We start from the raw sequence: 21,412 nt of genomic DNA on the forward strand, positions 1-21,412 counted from the left end.
AACATTGCACATATCCATAATTCATAGCCTAGTATAATTTTCATAACCAGTTCTATAATTTTATGCATCAGACCTTGGTCAGAAACAGTGATATCTTTCAAAACTACTGTATTTCATGAAAAATAAATTTAACTTGAATTATTTTTGCTTATACTCCCCTTTTATAGAACTCTACCTGCTAAGTTTTTGAGATCTCATGAGATACACAATATCATAAGGATGAAAAAGACAGAAATCTTTATAAAAACTGATTTTAAAATAGTGCTCTAGTTAGCTGTTCTTTGAGATCTCTATTGGCCATTTTTCTGGCTTGTTAATGTATTAAAAACATTTTTTTAGGAGAGCCTTTGTTTATGGGGATAATTTCATCTCACTTTTCCACCTTCAGCCACAAGTTCCCATTAAGCATTTCAAATTTTGCAATAAAATGTTAATTATAACTAAAAAAATGGTTGTTCATTAAGGCATAAATATATATTTATTTGAAAACATAAGATCATTGACGTCTATATACTTTCCATAGAATATGTCAGCTTCTTGTTGATACTCAATTTTTATCAGTCATTTGAGAAAGACAATACAATTGGAGGATATCCTAAAAGATAAGTTTGTTTGTTTTCTTTCCAAAAACTGTGAAACTTGTCCTAATATCACTATAATATTCTTGTTGGGAATGTTTTCATTTGAAAAACACATATCTACCTTATAATATAGTCACAGTTCACTCTGATCTTCATAAATCTTTAGTAAATAAACATTAGCATGAGTAGGTTGGTTCAAATGTGCCAGTCGTTAATCTAGAAGAGCATAACTAGTTTATTCGAATGAAAAATCCCTATCATTATACAATATCATTTATTACTGATATTTGAAAAGAGATCAATATTGATTATCAACGGAAACTTTAATTTAAAAGGAAAAGATTATATGTACTAGAAGAATTATGAAGCGGGCAAGTAAAAACTCAAAGAAACTGTTTCACTATTTGAAGATGACATAAATAATGTATTCTGTTAATTTAGCCTCTCTTAACAATAGCTACAAATGTCCACTTATATCAACAGTAATGCAAGCATATGTGAAGCAGATACTGACAGTCGCTGAATACTAGATATCCCATAATGGGTTGAGTTTTGTTTGATATGTCAATGTCCTGCTTATAAAAAAACTGAAACAAACCTCCCTCCAAAAAAAAAAAAAAAAAACACAAACAAAAAACACTTGACTCCCTTGCCAATAGGGGTGGTCATATGATCTATTTCTGGGTTAATAAGACATAGGTGATTTATTCTAAGAAAGCACCACCTCCTCCTACCTACTGTCCCTTCTTCATGTATGAGTATGGTTACATGCCATGCTTAGAGCTGGAACAACCATTTGGGGATCTAAGGATAAAAGAAGACAAGGGTAGGAGAGCAGCTCAGAACAACCCTAATTGACATGCTGTACAAAGGAAAACCAGAAAAGAGTAGAGTTCTGATGGGATTGTATCAATTTAGGAAGCGATGCCAATGGATCTTGCCTTGCTAGACTGCATGAATTATGGAAAGGCTGTGTCAGGAGCTTGGATTCTTCCATTTAGAAGTAGTGCAACATTTGGCAGCAAAGTGTACTTCTCTAAGACTTTTACTACATTTAAAATCAAGAGGTTAATCTAAATTATTTTTAACTGTGGGGATGGAAGTTCAAAATTTCTAGGTTGTAGTTTTATATTGCATATATAATACTATGTTCTTATAGTTGCAAACATAAACTACATATAATAAAGCTTGATGGCCCCTACACCAGGTAAACAGATTCCGGTGATTATCAATAAAAAGTGGCAAATATCCCATGAAGGAGTTATCACATTCTGTGAGGGGTCATCACATTTTCAAATTTATCAAAAGAAGAGACAGCTTACAGTACATTGAATCAGTTTCAACTGATTTTTAAGGAGCTTTTAAAATGTCATAATTTTGTGATTCTTGATCAAGATCACAATGTGGTTGGTGATGGAGCTGGAAAATTCATGATTTCAAACTCAAAGTTCTTTCTTCTCTCTAGTGTATTTGTATATCTATTTATAATAAACATAAGCATTTATTTACAATTGGACATAAAAAATAATGTGACTGTGTCAAAATTTGGAAATTAGTCTTCAAAAATTTAAATAAGAAATTTATCTGATTCTCATTGCCTTTTAAATTGTATGAAGCTGGAAGAACTTAAAAGTAGACTAATAATAAAAGTTGAGACCCTGGGTTCTTTATAGCTATGACCTTGCATTTCTCTATAAAACTGCTTCTTTATGTGTTTGTCAATATACTCTCAAATTTTTACAGTCCAATCTAAGAACTGTCATAGGAGGCTTAGAGGAAATATGGGCATATATAACCAGCTATCTGGATGAGTGGCTTTCATTTCAGATAAGCTTCAAAAGCTCCTTTGTTCACATGTAGCAGGCATTCTGTAGTGAGTGATGTCTTCTCTCAACTTCACAGTAAATATCCATAAAAATATTCAAAAAGACTGAATTGCCAAAACTGAAAATGGCAGAGTAAACTAAATATAAAAGAAACCTATTTGGTAAAGTCCAGGGGTCCACTCATACTTGGTGCATTGTCTATGGTGATGTGTTGAGAAATCGATCCTTAGGGTACCCATCACACTTCCATTCTCTGAATTAGAGAACTGCAGAGGAACACTTTTTTCCAATGGCCCATCCACCTCCCCCAATTTTTTAAAAAGAGAGATTGAAAACGATACTGATCTCAACACTATCCTGTTGCTCCCCTCTATTTCCATGACCCAAAATTGTCCTTCATACTCCCAAATGCTTGGCAACTGCCTTTGCAGATATAGCCAGTCACCCACTCCACTCCCATTAGCTTTTTTCTGCCTGGATCCCTTCAACAATACAACACCTAGTAGGTGACATGGCAGGAACTAGGATGTGATACATAGAAAAACATGATGCTAAATTACCAAAGGGAAAACTTGTTGTCAGGAAAGACAGATACAAGAGCACCCACCAGACCTGCATGCTTTGACCTGCATGCTTTGAGGTGTAGTGTTTTGTATCTTTATTCTCATAGTAGAAGCCCTGACAGTTGTTTCTTCTTTTTGTAATCAAGTGCCGGACTTAAGCTTTGATTGCCAAGCATCCATTTCAAGAAGGCCATACTGTGTGCCACACAACCATGTAAAGAGCCAGCCTGCCTTATCCCTTTCTTTTAGAGATCTTTGTTGATTTCAATAAGTGACCACTTGAGCCACTTGTTTCTTTCTTTTCCCTGTTTTAAATCCCCACTCTGTTGTTTTAAATTCACCAAGAACAAATGAGCCCAGAAAATCCTAGACCTCCACACATGACCCCAATAAAAGTAGAACCCCAGGCCCATCTCATTCTCTCTCTCTCTCTCTCTCTCTCTCTCTCTCTCTCTAATTTTGACCTTGCTTTGTGGCCACAGGTGTGCCATGTAATTTCCAGGTCTTGTAAGTAATGAACATTGTCTGCTGCAAAGTTTCCTGATGGTTATTGCTAAGGGTGCCTTGCAATCACAATAATAGACACAAGGGCTGGTCCAGCCACAACACTGATTATACTTAGGATGAGACAGCCACAAAACAATTCTATGAATACAACACGGAGCACCCCAACTCAGAGAACTTGCAGGAGGGTGAGCCTCAGTCCACCAGCCCTACTTTCAACAAATTTCTACTGGATGTCACAGAGTTGGGATCCTCATGCTCCAAACTGACCTTCTGTCTAGATCTGAGTGGGGACATTTATAGTACCCTAGAGCAGAAAAAGCACTACATTGACAGGGATGAACATCTCAGCGCCTCCAAATTCTCGGCTCAGACTCATCACATCTCATCTAAGGGTAACTGAATATTCAACAAGCAAAGCAAACCAGAAAACAAATGAAATGATGGCTTAGAAAAGACAAGAACTGTTATGAAAAATGAGAGCAAGAGCTTAATTTTGAAAATGGTTTTCTGAAAGAAAGAGGACATTTAGAACATCAATTTGGAACATCAATTGTGTGTTCTCGGCAAGATATGAAAAAGATTGGCATCCATAAAAAAAGGAACATGAATCAACAAGAGGCGACAGGGTTGAAAGTTGGTCATTCAACAAATATTTGTGAGGTAGGAAATACACACATAAAACTTATTCTCAGAAATTCCAGACTTGTTTCCAAAAATAAGATAAGAAATTAAAATATGTAATTAATTGTTGCTACAGAGAACAATTGATGCTGCAGAAAGTCTGCTCAGAGGAAGTGTAGAGTGCTCAGAGGCAAAGACAAAAATATAAAGACAAGGAAAGTGAATGAAAACTAACAGCAGTTTTAATCTAAATATTGGCAAAGTATAATCAGAAAACAAACAACAACCCTCAGATGAAACAAAATAAATTAAAAGATAAACCATCTCTGTAGGAAAAGAAAGAATAAAAGTCTACAAAGGGTAACCATAATTCCCACAAACAGAAACAAGGTTCACATATGCTGATAATTTTCTCTCTTAATTTCAGGGCTACCAAGGAAAATATTCTGTACCCACCTACAAAGGGCTGCTCCAGTTCAATGGGCTTCTGATTTAGGTGTTGCCTTCCAGCATCCCATGGCCTCATTCTCACGTGTGTGCACAGCCGGGGTTTGCTTTCTTCATTTTACACAGAGGGTAATGGTGGGCATAGGAACCTAAAAGACAGTATTAAATGGTCAGTTAATTAGCAGCAGATTTGAGATTACATGCCTGGTCTGAATGAATGTCAGTTTAGAAATCATTCACAGCATGAAATCCTTTCTTACTTATTTACTACATTTCTTTACAGGAAGCACTGCTGCACATGAAATCGACTTTAGTCCAGCTGACTTTTTCAAAATTAACAATGTGAATGAAGAAGGAGGAGAATGGCATTCAATGGGCTGACGAGGAAGACAAAAAGACTAACTTTGCCCACCTCCATTGTTTTTATTCAGTGAAAGTTTTATACATAGACAATTCGAATGTTGTTTTTATGTCTATCGTAAATACTCAGAAATTTTAAAAAGACATGTCTAGTTTGTTATAATCCTTGGATCTTAACTATTGGTTGACAAATTGTGCTTGCCAGTGTACTTACTCCCAATTAATAAAGTCCTTAAAGTATGCGCTGTAAAAATTTTATTTTCTTTGACAAATTTACTTTAAAATGAGTATTTCTACAAACTCCACTTGAACACCAATGGGTAATCTGAAACATTATATAAAGTGCAAACTGTCCACCACAGCTTCTGGTATATAGTCAATATTCAGTAATTGTCTATTTGATTTTCACTTATGTTTTAGTAGATAAATGTCTTGTGACATAGCTAATTCACTGTTTACAAAGGGCCCTCATTTGGGAGAAATCAGGAAGTGGGGAGCATTGAGAAGAGTCTTACAAGGGTATTCTATTCATACCTTTCAATAGAATGCCTTCAATTCTTTCAATGTTTTCCAGATGGAGTGAAATAAGGCATGATATTGTTGCTTCCTTAAATGTGTGAATAGTAACACATTGTGACTATTGTTAATTAATTTATTTTTCATCTCTCCTTTCTAATAAAAATCATGGAGTTCCCACATAGGTGATTTGCCACTGAGTTTGTCTTTATGAAACAAATAGATGTTAGAATCTTAGAAAAACAGTATTATTATCTCTGGTAAGAATAAGTGAAAACTGTCAGCTGTTTCATATTTTTTCATAAAATTTCTGTTCTATTCAAAGCTTATTTCCTCATTCTAATAAAAAAGAATCAGCATTAATTGATATGTACTAATAGCAGTGGTAAGAAACAAGAAAAAATTGATATTTTTCCTATTTCGTTTCTACTCCTTTATTTATTGGTTTGGTTTCTCTCTGATTTCTTAATTTTACAAAGGATTTTTGCTAACTAAATAGAGGAGAGCAAGTGTCAGTTTAAAAATTCACAGCCAAAATTTTCACTGTACTGTGCTTTAAAAAAAAAAACAAAAATTCATCATGATGCTTTGTTTTAATAATGCAGGAAAGTCGGAAATTGAAAATAAAATGTCTTTAATCTTAAGAGTAAAGATGATGCAAAAACTTCTTCCATGATGAATTAATTTTTAAAAAGCAGATTTTAGATGATTAGGTGTAGCCTAATCATCTTATAAAATCAAATTCCGCTACATAAACACACACATATGCATGCATATACATCCATATATATTTGATTATCCATATATGACTATATAATCACAAGATACATTACTTGAATCACTTTTTATTCTTAGCTTATAAGCCACTATATTCACCTAGTTTTCTTCTTACATCTCTGGTTCCTTACTCTTATCTTCCTTTGCTAGCTTCTCTATTCTTTCCAGTCAGCTAAACTTCAAAGTCCGCTAAAAATCTGTTCTTAAATTTATTCTTATTTCATCTAGAATCGCTTTCTTAGTGATTACATCCACACTCTAATTTTAAATACCCTCTATAGGCTGATGACCACCAGCCTTCTATCTCCATTATGGATCCTTTCCCTGACTCCAAACTCACATCCAATTGCTTACTTACTTCTCCACTTGAATGACATATGATTATCTCAAAGTTAACACGTCTAAAAATCAAACTTCTGATTCTTTCACCACCCCAAACTTGTTCTAGTAATCTTCCCACTCACTTTATGACAACTCCGTCTTTCCAGTTCCTAAGCCTTAAACTTTGGGTGGCATCCTTGAATGTCCTCTTTGTTGCATACCCTACATCTAAGCCACTACCAAATCTTACTGGCTTTCCCTTCAAATTATATCGCAAATGTCACCATGATTTCTAGGACTACACTAATCCACATCCATTTCTGGCCTGAATTATTGCAAATCTTTGTTGTCTCCCTGATTTATCCTTTTCCCCCGTCAGTCTTTTTTCAACACAGCCAGAATGACCTTTTAAAACTAGACTGAAATAATTTTACTTTTTCTCAAAATCCTCCAACACTTTTTTCATCTGTCTCAGAGTGAAAATCAGAGTACTTACTCAGACATATACCCTTGGCCTTCCCCACCTGCTGTCATTAACACTTCCTTTTTGAACCCTTTCCCTCCACTTCACCTACACGTGTCCTTGGGGCCTTCAAACACTCCAGTCACACTCTCAGTTCAGAGCCTTTGCTCTTGCCATTCTATCTGCCTGGAGAATGGTTTGACTTATCAATTCCGCTGTGCAGTTTTTCCAACCAGCTAATCTAAAAATTCAGTATATCACTTCCTATCTCTAGTTAATGTTGTTTTTTCTCCTTACCACATACATACCATTATATATTTTTTCTCTTAATTTTATTTGGTTTGTATGTTTTACTAATCAAAATATAAGTTTTGTGGAGGAAAATAACGTTTTTGTTCAATTCTGTATTCTCAAAGCCTGCAACAGTACCTGGCACATGGTAAGTATTCAATAAATACTAACAATCACTCTCTCCAGGCATAGGATAAGAAAAAATGAAGGGGAACCCATTCAATTCTTTTTCATACAATTTTAAATAACAAGATCATAGGTCAATTTTCCTTTTCTTTCTTTTTTTTGTTTCAAATATAGTATGATGCAAAACTTTTTTCGTTGTAAAATTGAAAGTTCTCACAACATTTTCCTCACTGGTTGATAATTTCAAAGTTTAGGGTCTAAATACTTATTCATGCTAGATAATGTTCTCATACATCCAAAAATGTAAACCATTGTTAACTGCTACCATAGGGAAAACCAATGACTTATTATTACAGTGCAGGACAACTTGGCAGGTACAATGATTTATTTATACAAGGATAAGGAAGTTCAATGCTGGCTTTCATGTCAGGTGCATTTATAAGTGCAGATTCCATTAGAAAAGCAAGGCAAAAAGAAGGCTGTGTAGGAAGGACCTCCAAAAGACCCACAGAATGAGAAAGCCCTGTGAGCAATATTCAGAATTCTAGTTAATAAGATAAATATTAGATGGAGGAAGTAGACGACCATAGATAGCAAGGGCCTTGCTTTGAATTGAAATTTAGGTGAAGATTCCAACACACAGTTACGGGAATCTGAAAAATCTACTTGGGTCCTCAACTACAATGGTAGATGATGGAAGCTGATAACTTACTGAAATCAGAACGTAAAGCAGTGACCAAGGCAGAAACCTGAATTTGAATGACACTCATAATAATGGGGAGAAAGAAGATACAAATTCTGAAACAAGGCATTAGAGGCTACATTCAGCAAGATAAACTTACACTAATGCAGAAGCCTAGTGGTCAGCACTGGTATTAAATATTCCTATTCAATAACTGCAGATCCAGTGAAGGAATGCAGTGGTTGCCCATTGGACACAGTGTCTTGGGTTGTATAGGTTCTGAGGCAAAGAATGCATTAGTATGTTAATCGTGCCTCCTGCCTTCATTGTCCTGTACCCTCGCAAGGTGGTGATGACATGGGATCAAAGGAAGCTAGTAAAGTAATTTCTCTCTCTTTTTTTTTAACAAACTTTTTTTTTCCACTGTAACAAATTTATTTTTTATTGATTGATTGATTCATTCATTCATTCGTTCGTTCATTCATTCAACCAAAAGTTATTTGATTGCTTCTTAAATGTCATTCTGAGCCAGGAATTGACAACAGAGCAACAAATATGACAAATGTATTCCTTGCCCTCATGCAATTTTGCTGTAGCCATAACCTTTCTCTTTAATGTATTGTCCTATGTGGAATAAATGTTTTAAATGTTCCTTTTAGCTTTACATTTTGTTCTATCTTGAAACATTTTTATATTTCAGTCTGATATGAAATGGCATTTCACAATGCACCAAGGAACTGCTCAATGGTCAGCGGTCTCTTTCCTTTAGTTAATAATAGTCTAGGATCATTCCCAAACCTAAGTAGTCATAAATGCACACATTTGTAATGGATGCTGGATATTTCCTAGATCAAACTCCTTATATTATATATCTGAGGCCCAGATAAAATATAATTCATGCCAAAATTTATGTAAAAACTAGTCAACTCATCTGGGATTAGAATGGAAATCCCCTGATACCATAGATGACTGCACTTTCCTCTATGATACTGCTTAAAAGGCTTCATATTAAAACCATATCTTAGAGTAGATTTTGTGTTTGCCAATCACATCAGTACATACCTTGTTATTCCCTTCAAATTAGAGCATTCATGTTGTTTCTCTGGGGGGAAAATGGTTTTAATTTACCTATGAATTTCCCTTGTATGTAGAAATGAAAGGGATTGTTGGGGACAATGAAGCCATTGAAAGACATTAAAAATAAAGGAAAAAGGGGAGAAGATCCTAGATGGCTGAGTAGATAAATGCTGTGCTTCCCTCATCCCATGAACACGTCAAAATTACAACTAAATTACAGAACAATCAACCTGGAGAACCATCTGAAGTCTAGCTGAACAGAAGTTTTATAACTAAAGATATAAAGAAGAAGCCATGTCAAGCCTGGTAGGAGGAGAAGAGATGCAAAACGGTCTGGCCCCAAACATCTGTGTGGTGGTTGAGAACAAGAGGGATATTTCAGCCTTGGAGGTTCCCCATGGAGGAGTGAGAGACCCCAGCCCCACACCAGGCTCCCAGCCTGGAGTACTGGTGACGGGAAGAGGAGCCATCACAACATCAGCCTGTGAAAAACAGTGGGGATTCCAACCGTCCGGGTGGGACAAAAGGCTGCAGGAAACCTAGACATCCTCATAAAGGGTCTGTGAACTGCCTCACTAGCTCTCAGGCATTCACCCTGGGTTCGAGGGGAGGGACACTGAATCAGGGGGCATCAGAGACATACGAGAAAATAATGAGTTGTGTGGCTGCAATCTGAGGACTGCAGAGATAGTTGCCATTTTCCCTGTGTGAGTTCCTTCTGCTGTGCAGCTGGCAGGCGGGCACCATCTTTCTTGTATTGAGCTCTCCCCCCATGCCCATGGTTAAATCTGAATCTCAGTTGGTCTGGTGAGCTCCTCTCCTTCTACCTTGGCCTTACTGAAACCCCCACCATACCCAATTCTATACCACATGAGGCTTTATCAGCAGCAGAACCTTATAGAAGCCAGCAGCTTGCAGCAGGCCTTGAAGTCTCCAGTCTTTTTGCAGAGCTACCCAAGACTAATAATTTGGAGAACCACCCAAGAGTGAATAATGGTGGCAGATATCCTGAGTTCACAGTATGGCCTCTCCCACCTGCCTCTAGGTCCAGCACAGGCAGCAACCAACAGTGGATCACTTTGCAGCTCCTACCAGGTAGTTCCCAGCCAGTCACAGGCATTGGCTGATTGTGCCTGCACCAGAGCCCCTCCTAAGAGGCCTCAGAACCAACATACCTGGAGGTTGGCTTCAGACCACAGCAGAGCACCACCCAATATTCCCACAAGCAGCATGCAAAGGGCAGTCTCAACAGGCACTTACTGCAGTGATTCCACTTCACCCTGTACAGCAGCTCATAAGATGTGGATGTGGCAAAAATCCCACAACCAGTCAGCCAGTGAATCTCACCCACTGACGTGTCAATAGCAATCAATGTTCAAATATAACAGAAGGGCACAACCCACACAAAAGACACTCCTGGAGCACCCAGCCCAGGTGACCAGGGAGACTGTGCCACTGAGCCCCACAGGACACCTACATACATCAGGCCACCAGGCAAGCCTGAGAGACATAGCAGATCTACATAATACATAGAAACAAACACAGAGTGGCAGGCAAAATGAAGAAACAAAGAAATTCATCCCAAATGGAAGAACAGGAGAAAACTCCAGAGAAAGAACTAAATGAAATGGAAGCAAGCAAACTACCAGAGACAGAGTTCAAAACAATGGTTATAAGGATGCTCAAGGAACTTAGTGAGAATTTCAAAAGAGATATCAAGCATAAAAACGGACATAGAACCCATTAAAAACTACCAGTCAGAAGTGAAGAATACAATAACTGAAATGAAGAACTCACTAGAAGGAATCCCCAGCATTCTAGATGAAGCAGAGGATCAAATCAGCAATTTGGAGAACAAGGTAGCAGAAAACACCCAAACAGAAAAAAAAAAAAAAAAAAAAAAAATAAAAATAAAAAAAGAATGAGGATAGTTTAAGAGACCTCTGGGACAACAACAAGTGTGACAACATTCACATCATAGGGGTACCAGAAGGAGAAGAGAGAAGCAAGGCATTGAGAACCTATTTGAAGAAATAATGACTGAACCTATTTAAAGAAAAAAAATTGTCTTAGCCTGGTGAAGGAAATACACATACAAGTCCAGGAAGTGCAAAGAGTCCCAAATAAGACGAACCCAAACAAGCTCACACCAAGACACATCATAACTAAAATAGCAAAGATTAAAGACAAAGAGAGACTCTCAAAGCAGCAAAAGAAAAGCAACTGGTAACTTATAAGGGAGCTCCCATAAGATTTTCAGTTGATTTTTTAACTTTTCAGGCCAGAAGGGATTGGCCCAAATATTCAACATGATGAAAAGCAAGGACCTACAACCAAGCATACTCTACCCAGCAAGGCTATCATTTAAAATCAAAGGACAGACAAAGAGCCCAACAAGAAAAGGCTAAAGTAGTTCATCACCACCAAACCAGTATTAAAATGAATGTTGGCAGGACTTCTTTAAGATGTTTAAAAAATAAAATAAAAATATGAATAATAAAATGACAATAGCTTCATATCTGTCAACAATTACTTTTAATGTAAATGGATTAAATGCTCTTATCAAAAATATATGATGGCTGAATAGGGAAGAAAACAAAACCCTTACATGTGTTGCCTACAAGAGATTCACTTCAGACTGAAAGACAGACACAGACTAAAAGTAAAGAGATGGAAAAAGTTATTTCATGAAAATGGAAACAAACAAGCCAAAAATTTGAGATAGCAATACTTACACGAGACAACATAGACTTTTAAACAAAGGTTATAACAAGAGACAAAGAGGGACCCAGTAACCCCACTTCCTGGTATGTATTTGAAGAAACCCAAAACGCTCCATCAAGGTGACGTGTGCATCCATATGTTCATTACAGCATTATTTAAAATAGACAAGATGTGGAGGAGCCTGGGTGTCCATCGATTGATGAATGGATAAAGAGGAGGTGGTACATATATGCAATGGAATATTGCTCAACCATGTAAGGGAATGGGTTCTTGCCATTTGCTGCAGCATGGATGGACCTGGAGGGTACTGTGCTGAGTGGAGTATGTCAGAAAGAAAGACAGATGCAATGCGATTTTGCTTAGATGTGGAATCTAAAGAACAAAACAAATAAACAAGACAGAAACAAACTCATCGATATAGACAATATTTTAATGGTTCTCAGATGGGAATTGAGAGGGTGGGTGAAAAAGGGGAAGAGATTAAGAATTACAAATTGGTTGTGAAAAAGGTAGTCATGGGGATGTAGGGTAAAACATAAGGAATATAGTAAAAAATATTTAATAACTATGGTGTCAGATGGGTACTTATTTGGGGTGACAGGTCGGAGGGAGTTAGGGACAGGGTGAAAAAGTGAAGGGATTAAGAAGTACAAATTGGTAGTTATAAAGTAGTCATGGGGATGAAAAGTAAAGTATAGGGAATATAGTCAATAATATGGTATTAGCTATGTATAGTTCAAGGTGGGTACTAGACTAGTCAGGAGGACCACTTTTTTTTTAGTTTGTTTTTTATTGGGGAATATTGGGGAACAGTGTGTTTTTCCAGAACCCATCAGTCGTTGTCCCTCAATCCAGTTTTGGAGGGCACAGCTCAGCTCCAAGTCCAGTCGCCATTTTCAGACTCAGTTGCAGGGGGCACAGCCCACCATCCCATGAGGGAATTGAACCGGCAACCTTGTTGTTGAGAGCTTGCTCTCTAACCAACTGAGCCATCTGGCCGAGGGGGATCACTTCTTAAATTATACAAATGATAACCAGTATGATGTACACCTGAAATTAATATAAAATAATATTGAATGTCAACTGTAATTGAAAATTTAAAAAGGGTGGGAGAAAGGTGAAGGGCTATAACAGGTCCGAATTTCCAAGTATGAAACAAATAAGTCATCGGGATGTAACGTACAGCATGGGGAATATAATCAATAAAATTGTGATAGCGTGGTACAGTGTCAGATGGTTGCTGGACTTATGGTGATCACTTTAGGTATATAAATGTTGAACAACTATGGCGTACATTTGAAACTGATATAATATGTGTTGTCTATATTTTTTAATAAAAATATTTTAAAAAGGAAAAAGTGATGCTATAAACTCCAACTTGAGAAATCAAAGTTTTTAGTTATCTTGGTATATTAAACAAGTTAACACTGAGAAAAAGATATACATATTTTTTTTAAATCACAAAACTTTTGAAGGAAAAATTGTTTAAATAAAAGATCAATTGTGTTCACAGGTGCATCCCTCTTCATTGTTTCCATTTTGTTTTCACTAGTCAGAAACATTTTTATGCAAGAATCAGATCTGAGGAAAATTGGTGTGGGGAAGGGGGAGGGCTGAGGCAGGCACCTCTTGTCTTAACTGGTTATTGGTATTGTCCCTTGTTGACTGGTTAGTGTTGCTGCTGATAATCAATGACCGGCTATGGGTAGCTCTTGGTAGCTGGTGAAAAAGCACTGCTTCTGTTAGGACACATGGAGGTTTTCCTGACGTCACACTCCCCTGAGGTGACCATCAGGCTCCATCACTAACTCAACCATCTGCCCTTACTTCCTTTTTCCTCACACTTCCATTCAGGTGAACTCAGTTCTACTTGCAGCTCAAGAGCAGCCTGGAAGGTAAAGGAGGCACCGAAGCTGTAACATATGCATATTACCACCTGATGTCTCTTTTGATCAAGCTTTGTGTTTTATATAGCACCTTGATTGGTCCTTTTTCAGAATGTTCCACTGCCAAATCATTCTGAGTGGTGAGCTCATTGGTACTACAGAACTCTCCCTCTAACCACCTGAGCAGAGTTATTTTCACGGCTTATTTGCTCCTCATCACAATCCAGTTTCCTCATGGAAGCCTGAGGTCTCCAAACCAGCAGAGGCTGATGTTCATTCCATCAGAGAGAAGCATACTCAATACTAATCAATTTTTTAAGTATTTATGCTGAGATCTGTAGGGACTATGAGGAGAACTTTTATGAGAACGTTTTTTGCGACTTTGTGTAGACTGCTGGCCATGGACATAAATTAATCACATCAGGCCTCTGAACATTGGGGTTTCAGACTGATCATGCCTAGAAAATCAAACTAGCTTCTCTCTATTATTTCCACTTTCACTATGCTTACCTATGTCCAAGATTCCTCTTATTATAAGGATACCTGTCATATGGAATTAGAGCCCACTGTAATGTTAATTCAACATTTCAACTTAATTATCTCTGTAAAGATGCTATCTCCATATACAGTTACATTCTGAGGTACTGGGGGTTAGGACATCAATGTACAAATTTTTAGGAAACAATTCAACAACACTGCTATTATTAATATGTATATACTTTGGTGGGAGGAAATGAAAAAAAATCAAGAATTCTGTTTTGAAAATTACAGTAGGATATTTGAGAAAAGATAAGAAGTAGGCAGCCATCTTAAGGGTCCTACGGCATCGTCTACTATAAGTAATATTGGCATTTCTCTATTTACCCTTATCAGCAGACAATATAACTTCCTCTTCATAGAACTCTTTATGTGCTGTTTGTGCCAGCAGTCTAATCTTTATGACAATGCTTTATGTTTTTGGTTCATACTTTTTTGGCTTCTGAGAACTTTAACACCTGTTTCTCAATTCGTCTCTCCCCTCGAACCATCACCATCAGTAAGTGTGTGACTTCAACACTGATGAGGACTAACCTACCAATATGTCTCATTATTCCTAAACCTTTTTGATCTTGAAAATCTTAACTCTACTTCACTTTGCCACTTATTTTTAATGACCACAGCTTCCTTTCATTCAACCAATAGTCATTGTGTTCATACGATGTACCATTCTCCTGGAAAATGCTAGGGATATACACAGATGAGTAATGCCTGCTCTCTGCCCTCAAGGAGTTTTTGGTCTTGAGGAGAAAGGAGACAAGTTAAAAAAATGCATTATGCAATAAATTTATTACTTCTTAAATTTATTTACTTACTCAACAAATATGAAACAATAATAGGTGACAGAGTTGAAAGCTTTCATTGCTCTGCACTCTACATGTTTTGCATACTTAACTCATTTTAATCCTTAAAAAAAACATGTTAGACAGGTCCTATCATCATCCCTGTTTTATAGTTGAAAAAACTGAGATATGAAGAGGTCCAATAAGTTATCCAAGGTCACACAGGTTGTACTTATCAAAGCTAGGACTTGAACATAAGCATGGCTCCAGAGTCCATTCAATCACTATATCATGCTGCCTTTTCTGTAAGGACATTTAAGCAGTGAATCTAAATTGACACCCTTGAAGTGATATATACCTATGTGCATGACGTTGACTAGCATAGAGAAATGGTAACCATGCTACCAAGCCAGCCGAGGGTCCAGAGCAGTCCCCCTCCCTACCACCAGCCTGACAATTTGACAGTCACCCATGCCCTGCCAATAATACATCAGAGAGACAAAATGGACTTTGGTCATCATAAGGTTAGGATTTTGGATAAAGGTATTAGAATAACATGCAATCAACTTGGCTGGACCTTTAGTGAATCCACTGGCTTCTCAAGAAGAGCATTCCTTGAGCATCATGGCCAAGTCAGGACTTGCCCCAAGAGTGAGAACTTAAGGACCTGAGCTTAAGGGTAAAGGGAGCAGGCACACTAGAGAGGAGGAATGGAGACCACCATTTTTTATAATGTGTGCAACCTCAAAATAATTCCTTCCTTTGCCTCCAAATTAAAATGGACCCCATTTCTCTGCAAGGACAACTCCTCCTCTGGCTGTATAATGCTTGTATTGGGCAGCAGCACTTGCAGTTAAAATGAAATTTGGAAGCTCTTAAGGAAAAGAAATTGGACACAGACTAATGGCAGTTAGAAAGTGAATGAATTTTTTTTGAAAATTTTGTTGACGATGGAAAATCTGGCAGAGGAAATATGTCTGGCAGCAAACATATCATTTATAACAAGGAATCAAATGTGCATGACTACATTCTTAATTTTATAAGAGATTATTTGTCTTTACTATTAATGCTTTCAGGAAATATATTTATTGAGAGATAATCACATTTGTATCTACATTGGACCCTATGGGAATATGAATACATCTTAGATCTGAGGTATGCATTTGGAGTGGAAAAGATGGAGTCACAAGGCATGTGACTCATGCCATGAAAGAGGAGGAATATTTGGCTAAGTGACAAAGTACACACTTTAAGAGAGGAAACTGCATGAAAACTAAGGCACTGAGAAAAGAGTAAGTCAATGCAAAGTACATGGAAGACTCTGGTCTGATTCATTTAGAGAGAGTGCAGAGGAGGTTTTGAAAAGTAGAATATTGTGAAGTTTGTAGCATGCAGTGCAAGGTTAAGAACAATGGTTCTGAATCATATAACCTTGGATTTGGCTCAACACAGAAGCAGTAAGACTCAAGCCAAATTAGGTTACCTCTCACAACCTGTTTTCTCTCTTTTTTTTTTTTTTTAAACTCAGTGAATTAAATAAAATAATGTGACACATTTAGCACAATGTCTAGGAGAAATATTAGCTTTTATTGTTTTCACCACACTCATTGTTATTCTAAAAGTAGCAAAGGCTGTGTGAAGGCCTTGAACAATGTATAAGGTTGGATACATTGTGGAAAGTGCTAAATTCTTGAGTAGAACAGTGATAAATTCTTAATAAGGTAATAGGATTTCATCTGATAGCACATTGAAGCTAAATTGGAAAAAGAATAGTAAGAATACATGACTTTGATCTCTTGTCAAGGACGTGAATCTTCATAAAGACAGACTTTCTAATTGGAAGTTAGAAAGCCCAGCTCTTAGTTTTTTTAGAAATACTCTATTTAAATTTTCTAATTTTTCAATGATCTAGACACCAAAACTGCTCCCCTTTTCCTTTTTCTGACTGGGGCCTTTTTATTAATTATCCACATCTTCAAAGACACCGAGTAAGGGCTTGGACAGGCTGTAGAACACAAATTAGATATTTCTACTTGCCTCGAGAAGTGTAACATTGTTGACCAACTCAGAACTTTGTGGTTCTCATTGTTTCTTAGTATTCCCTTTCTCTGAATGTATTTTATGGATTACTCCCCCACGCTTGGGAGGAAGGCAGAGGTAAGCAAATGACCACACAATGGACAATTGTGCAATTTCAAAGCACAACACTCTGGTACACATTAAGTATTTTGTATTTAATTAACAGCTTAGTAGATCAAATTGCATATTATTCTAATTATGCAAAGCTATATTGAAAATAAATGATGCATGTATCTCATTATTTTTATAAGAACACTTCTAATTACTAAATAAAGGTTTAATAATCTGCAACTGGGTTAACCACATATGTGGCATATGGGAATATACCAGTTTTATATCAACCTCAGACAGTAAATAATCAAACATCACCTCCAAATGCATACATTTAATACAGAACCATAATCTCCACTAGTTGGGAAATAGAATTGTCTGATTACACTCAAATTTAGTTAAAAAGACAATCTTGTTACGACCTAATTAACTCAATTTTGCTTTAGCCAATTTAAAATTTTTGTGTGTATTTTGCTTTTTTGTCTCATATGTTGATTCCCTACTTGCAAAGTATGAAAATATTTCATATCATGAAATGGTTTGAGAATAACACATGCTTTCTGATGATAGTTGTGGGGGGAAAAAATCAAGCCTCTAGCCTAACTTAAATGAATCTATTTGTCTTTGCATTGCTATAATGGCATGTCAGTCAGGGAGGATAGCAGTTGATTTATTTTTTATTTTTTTGGTAGTTCATTTATTTGTGGAAGACTTCTATTGAAATCCATGCTGCTGGGGTCAGAGTCACTGTCAGTCTTATGGAATAGCCCCTTCAGTATTCCTTGCAATCTTATTGGTGTCATATTTTGAGTACATATTCCAGTTCTATCATTAAGATACTATATTGCATTTTGATTTGCAAAGATAGAACAAAAATAAGTAGCTAAGACATTAGCCAACAAAGAAAAACATTTCTGTCTCTTCAAAAGGTTTTACAAGATTAGGAAATACAAAGACCTGTAATGATTTTTCTTACCTGTCTCCACTCAGCAGTGTCACATTGGGCATTTACACTCCTAGATGGCCTCAGTATAGAATGCGAGCATCTCTTTGAAATCAGATATTTCTGTGGCCTGTCAGATTCTAGGGAGAGTGAAAAAAGGAGCTGGCTGGGTAGAATGAAGCTGACGAAGAATTGTGGGAAATGTAGTAGGATAGTAACTCAATAACACTGTGAATATAAAAGGGAAGGGACAATACTATCTAAAATGTAGAGATCCTAGTATCTGAACTGATTTGGCTGTGCCATGATAGTGTCACCCAGGAGAGTCAAATACAGGAAACACAGTATATATAAGTCATTGTCTCGGTGATTCTGGACTCAATACCTTGGGAACTGGATTTGAATATCTTGTGCATCAGCCTGGAATATTGACACAGCCTGGCATGAAACTGAACTTCCTAAAGTACTAGTTCAGCTTTGTCAGTCCTGCAAGGAACACTTCAGAGAACATCAACACCTGGGTGGCCTGTTACAGACTCTCACAGTGGGTTTTGTTTAGCTCACACTATGTTTTCATTTGTAAGCCAACATGTTAAAACTGTGATAGGTGATATAAATACTCGATTTCTGGCTTTTTATAGAAATTGGTACATCTGGCAATACTGAGCCCAGATTTTTTTATTGCCACAATAGACTGGAATTGAGAGAGGCATATCCTTCAGCCAGGGGATATATTTCCCACAGCACACATTGTGCCCTTTTGTTTCCCTGATACTGTGATCAACTATTGACTGGGGTTTATCATCAACCTTACAGCTTACCTTATAGCTTTTCTTTTTATACTAGGAAGATGTGTGTGTGTGTGTGTGTGTGTGTGTGTGTGTGTGTGTGTGTGTCTTCTGTTATATATTTGTCACCTTTTGGGAAACCTACTTGGAATTTGTATTCGTGACACCTTCTTTTTTGGCTTCTCATTCTCCAGTCCATGATTAAACTACTCAGCCTGACATACATTTAATGTTCTCTGATTGCATCTCAGTCATCCATTCAGTGTGTGTTTATTGAAAACCTATTATGGTGTTACATATTGGAGCAGTGGTGGCGGCACTAATGGAGGGGCTGCTAGGGTCAAAAAGGCACAGTACCTGCTCCCACAGATCCTAGAGTCTATGAGGACAAAGAGATTTCACAGAATTGTAATGCAATGTAGTGGTAAGTGCTGTAAAAGGGTGTGCTCATAGCACACTATTTTTACAGAAACTATCACTTCTTGCTCAGGCTGTGAAATCTGCGAAGCTTTGACAGAGGAGATGGCACATGGACGACACTCGGAGGAATTTATGAAGCTTTGTAGATAAGTGTGTAATGCTTATGAAAGTAATAATAATAACGTTCACAGTTCTTTGACACTCCCTTTTTTTCAAACTACTCCTTCCCTTTGTTATAGAAGCAACCAGAGACTCTGGAATCTCTCTTTCCATTCTTCATCCTCATCTTCTTCATGATAAGATGAACCTTTGGAGGTTCAGCACTGTTTCCACCTTCCCTCTGCTTCCCAAGAACCCTCAGAGCTCAAAGAAGCGCTATGGTCCTCAACTACTTTTAGTTGATCTCTGCATGGGTAAGATGTTCCTGTGTTGCTCAGTCTGGAAGAATTTACAATTTGTGTTAGTAAATGTTTTCCCAGTTTTGAGTTTTGAATAATTTGGTGTGTGTGTGTGTGTGTGTGTGTGTGTGTGTGTGTGTGTGTTTAGAGGGCACAGAAATGGACAATGGTGGAACATTTTCTGAACTCTTACGGTAATTTGAGATTTAAAAACACTGACATTGACAAATCATTTCCTAACACCCACAGTTATCACTAGTTAAGATCTTTTACTGTGGAATCCAACTGCATGCTTTTTTTATATTCTATTTTTCTGAGTTAATTCAAAAATTCTTATTTATCTTTAGTAATTTATAATGTACATGACAGAATTAATGCATCTTGGTTTATTTTGGTTTTAAATGATCTATTTATAAATCCCGGAAAAGCTGGTATTTATAAAGCTAATTGACAGAAGATGAATGACCAACATTAGAAACTCTAGCAGGACTGACAAAAGTATAATGCATAGCCTGGGAAATGAATATTTCCCAGTCCTTCTGCAGTTATCTTTTGATCTGAAGCAAATGTGATTTGTTTGTCAAAGTGTAGACTTATTTATTATATTTGACCAAATATTTAATTATTAAAGTCATGCTTTGAAAAAATAAAACTATATTCTGTATAGCTGTATCTATTCTTAAATAATTAAATATAATTAAAATATATTTTCAAGTTTCCAAAGACATATAAGAAGTAAAACATACTATACTATAGTACATATTTCATATATCTATATCATATATAATATTGTTTATTTTTGTCCACTAGAAATAAACAACTCTCAAATGAACTCTAGAAATATCCCCTTAAAAGCAAATCAAAAGCTAAATAATAGTTTTCCAAAATATTCCTAAATTTAAATGTTTTAATGCTTTTGAGTCTTCCTTTACATTTCAGAAAAGGTATTGACTTATACGTCAAATTCAAAATTTCTAGATACTTAACCTCTAAACAGCACTTATTTAATAAGTCCAGGCATTTTAAGTTACGCACTTGTGTTTGTTTCGCACAATAATTTAAGTTAATTCAATGGCTCTAATTCATGAAAATCGATGTACTTTTTGTGAGGCACAAGTACAACTAATTCAGTACTTCGTCCTGAATCATAGTTTGAAACTATCAATCAAGATATTGAAGAAGAAGCCTTGACTCTACAATTTTTGAAATGAGACCAAAACCTAATAGAGGAACATTAAGTGGAAAGCACTTTCTGTTCAGTTTTGGTCTGCTTCATAAAATAAGTTCACAGTTGGCACCAATAACTTTCAAATTCACAGAAGACTAGGAAATTCCTCTTAGAGTGTGACCCACACTCTTCTGTTGCTCCAATTGAATTTCTCTGTATTGTTTTGTACTCTTATCATGGCTATACACTTGATCCCACTATGTGGTAGAAATGTACATATCTTAAGTGTCTATTGTTAGCATATGAAACATCCTTGGCTGTGAGATATTACTGGTTACTTGAATGAGTGCAGAGTGGTAGCCGGAGTTACAATCAGGAATCGTTTTTTACAAGACAGTTATGGGCTACAAACACTGCCTTGATTTAAGAGACCAATTCCAGAAAGCTTGGATGAGTTTCCCTGGGCTTACCACATAGT

The 21,412-nt window shown here is 36.7% G+C and overlaps 1 long non-coding RNA gene across 11 annotated transcripts in view; it reads right to left on the reverse strand.

Moving 5' to 3' along the window:
- LOC109452884 (uncharacterized) overlaps nt 1-18,297 on the reverse strand; it is a 166,695-nt gene extending 148,398 nt beyond the window's left edge. For all 11 annotated transcript variants that reach the window (XR_012493890.1, XR_012493886.1, XR_012493891.1 and 8 more), the window contains exons 1-2: nt 18,194-18,297; nt 4,555-4,694 (exon numbers count right to left, since the gene is read on the reverse strand). This is a non-coding gene — a long non-coding RNA (uncharacterized LOC109452884). The remainder of the gene's footprint in view (nt 1-4,554; nt 4,695-18,193) is intronic.
- Nucleotides 18,298-21,412: the final 3,115 nt, after the last annotated feature.

Source organism: Rhinolophus sinicus, linkage group LG02 (assembly GCF_036562045.2).
Source record: "Rhinolophus sinicus isolate RSC01 linkage group LG02, ASM3656204v1, whole genome shotgun sequence".
Taxonomy (NCBI): Eukaryota; Metazoa; Chordata; class Mammalia; order Chiroptera; family Rhinolophidae; genus Rhinolophus; species Rhinolophus sinicus.